This window comes from Triticum urartu, chromosome 3 (assembly GCF_003073215.2).
Source record: "Triticum urartu cultivar G1812 chromosome 3, Tu2.1, whole genome shotgun sequence".
Classification (NCBI taxonomy): domain Eukaryota; kingdom Viridiplantae; phylum Streptophyta; class Magnoliopsida; order Poales; family Poaceae; genus Triticum; species Triticum urartu.
In genome coordinates, this window is record NC_053024.1 from 702,858,069 (window position 1) to 702,861,569 (window position 3,501).

At 45.4% G+C, this 3,501-nt stretch overlaps 1 non-coding gene across 1 annotated transcript; it reads left to right on the forward strand.

Annotated features, from left to right (window-relative positions):
* Positions 1-2,672: 2,672 nt before the first annotated feature.
* LOC125549636 lies at positions 2,673-2,755 on the forward strand. The gene has a single exon (XR_007301412.1). It is a non-coding gene; the product is annotated as a small nucleolar RNA SNORD24 (small nucleolar RNA).
* Positions 2,756-3,501: the final 746 nt, after the last annotated feature.

Below are 3,501 nucleotides of genomic sequence, written 5' to 3' on the forward strand. Positions count from 1 at the left end.
TACGGATGCAAAGTTACGGAGCCGCGAACATGTGCACATGGACTGAAATTCTGGGACTTAGAGAAAAAAACGAAGTCAACCTAAAATTTCAGATCTGGATCGCACGCTTCCCGAGGTGGCTCCGGCGATGTACTGTAGCTCCAGCGAACTCGTTGGTGGCCGGGCCGGCGAGGAGAAGGGCCGGGGAGGCCGGGCGACGGAGAGGCCGGCGCGGCCGGTGGCGGCGATGGGCGTAGGCGGCGGCGTGCGGTGGCCGGCGAGCTCGGGTGGCAGCGAGCTCGCGTGGCAGCGAGCTCGCGCCGGCGAGCTCTCCGGCGATGGCGCGGCGGGGCTGGGAGGAGAGCGGCGGCCGGATCGGGAGGAGAGGGGCGGCGGCGGCTGGCTCGCGGGCGAGGAGGCGAGATGGGCCTCGGGGGCCGGCCACGGGCCTCCCGGGCCTGGCGGCGGGGTGAAACGGCGGCGGAGGCAGGCCAACGGGGCGGCGACACGTGGCGGTGGACACGGCGGGCGGACATGTCCGTCGGTGGCGCCTTTGTCCGGCGGCGGCGGGTGGAAATGGATCTGAGGTTAGGGACGGAGGGGATCCGGGATTTTTAGAAGGGGGAGGTATATATAGGCATAGAGGGAGCTAGGAGAGTCCAAATGAGGTGCGGTTTTCGGCCACGCGATCGTGATCGAACGCTCTAGATGATGGAGCAGAGTTAGGTTGGTTTTTGGCCAAATTGGAGGGGTGTTGGGCTGCAACACACACGAGGCCTTTTCGGTCCCTCGGTTAACCGTTGGAGTATCAAACGAAGTCCAAATGATACGAAACTTGACAGGCGGTCTACCGGTAGTAAACCAAGGCCGCTTGGAAAGTCTCAGTCCAATCCGGAAATGTTTAATCCCCACACACGAAAGAAAGCTAGAAATGGCCACCGGAGGAGAACGAAGCGCCGGAATGCAAAACGAACAACGGGGAAAATGCTCGAATGCATGAGACGAAAACGTATGCAAATGCAATGCGCATGATGACATTATATGAGATGCATGACAACGACAACAACACACGGAGACAAAACCCTAACCCGAGAAAATAAATATAACTTAATGCCGAAAATGGCAAGAGTAGTAGTACAAATAGGGAAAGTTACATCCAGGGTGTTACAGGTGTATAGCTGTGTTGTATGACGTTGTTAGTTTTTGATGTACAAAAATTTGGTAGGTATTCCAGGCTGATGATTGTTGGGACTCTATAGTTATTGAATGGATTTGCTAGCAACAAGGTGCCAGGCACAATTTACTGGTTATGAGAAGACTATAGTTGTGTTATTGTGATATTCAATTTATAGAATTGACTATGTTCTGTTTTTGCTTCAGGTAAACCAAGGTTTTGCTCATGGCTCGTACTAAGCAGACTGCTCGTAAGTCCACTGGAGGAAAGGCTCCTAGGAAGCAGCTAGCCACCAAGGTTTGTGACTTCAATGTTGATAGTTTACCTATGCCATGTCTTTATTTATGGTTTAGGTAAATTGAACTGGGTATAATTTGAACCTCAACCTTCATTGCCAGCTTATGACCAGATATCCTACTGATGTATATGGACTATCATGGTATTATTGTTAATTTGACCATGTGCTCTACTTTGCTTTTTGACAGGCTGCCCATAAGTCTGCTCCCACAACTGGAGGAGTGAAGAAGCCTCACCGTTACCGCCCTCGAACTGTTGCTCTTCGGTGTGTAAAATCTTCCAACCTATTCTAGCATGTGTTATATTTTTGTTTTGAAGTATTCTCAAATGAGTAAATTTTGTGCTTGACTTTGTAGTGAGATCCGCAAGTACCAGAAGAGCATGGAGCTTCTCATCAGGAAGCTTCCATTCCAGAGGCTTGTTAGGGAGATTGCCCAGGACTTCAAGGTGATCAATCAACTTGTGCACTACATTGTGATGCTCCTGTTGTGTCAACTCTTATAGTATGATGAATCAAGTAAACTAAAAGCACCATCCTGTTCTGTCTGTGCAGACTGACCTCCGATTCCAGAGCCATGCGGTGCTGGCCCTTCAGGAGGCTGCAGAGGCCTACCTGGTGGGTCTCTTCGAGGATCCGTGGCGAGAGGGCTTAAGGTGCTTGCTTTGCCTGTGGGAATGTCTCTGGCGGGCATCTGTGTCTGCTTTTGCTACTGTTTTTAGTGATTGTTTGGAACTGCTAGCTCTAATTTAACTTACTTCTCGTTCCCATGTTTCTGCTATCAGTATTCCCATGGCAATTTAGGAAACTATAGTAATACTGTACAAGAAACATCATTGCATTAAAAGTTGGGTTTGAATCTACTTGTGAGCAACTGGGTGCGCCCATTCTAGAAATATGATATGTAGATTTGCTTCACAGAACTGATGATGATGCACGTATTTGGAACAGTCCAGTCCATTCTCACAACCAATTAAGTCCAGAGCTCACACCTCTCTGTTGATGATGCACGTACATTCCAGTTAAAGAATAACACAGGATTAATTAATTCTTGGGCTCTTCTAGCTGTGCTTCTTACTCTAAGTTCCAAGTAGAGATTCCTATATACGTATACTTGCTTTGCTGCCGATTCCTGACTCTTTCTGTCTGTTTTGGAACTGTAAAATGCAGTGATGCCAAACATCGCCTCTGCTTCAACTGATTAATTTTCTGCATGCCAAACAGAGCCTGTGATGTTATCAAAATATTTGCTACTCTTAATGGGTTTATCCCACTTGATGATCTTAACCACCAAGATCTCTGAGGCTCTTATTTCTAGTCTAATGTTATCAGTACAGTACATCCGCTGTTTGCATGATAGATACATATATGTGACATCAATTTGTCGTTGGATATTGCTGGAAACTAGCTATGTCACATCAATTTCTTGGTTGTCTAGTTTGTTATGTCACATGAATTATATGCTTTTTCTGAGATTGTGTTTTAGCTACTGCCACTTTGAGCTGTTGTAGATTTTAGTTATCAATTACAACAAAGCATTCTTACATTCCAGACTTTATCTTACTACTAAATAGCACCCCCTGTTGTTGTTGTTGTTGTTATTCACCCTATCCTTGTTGTTCTATTTTCTTGTTGGCAGATATTTTGAGTAAATTCAAGACGAAAGATGTTCAAAGAAGCTCCAAGACATTCTTATATAGCAAGTTATGTAATAATAGATGGGTTATCTGGGAATTTAATGTATCTTCTCTCTGTTTGTGAATGAAATAGTAATTATGTATGTGATTTAATGTATCTTATCTCTGTGAATTTCATGTATGTTTCAGAATTACAATTCCTGTTTCATATGAAATAGTAATTATGTATGTGATTTGAAAATGTGTGCAATGAAAACATGACTCATGCGACCCACTTATCAAAATAATTTGAGCACATTTGAAATTTCTGACGTGTGGGACCAGTGTATGATATTATGATATTTGGGACAAATGTAAAACAGTGGAAAATAAAATAGCAAAAAGTAAAAGATCATACGCTGTAAAAGGCCGCATCT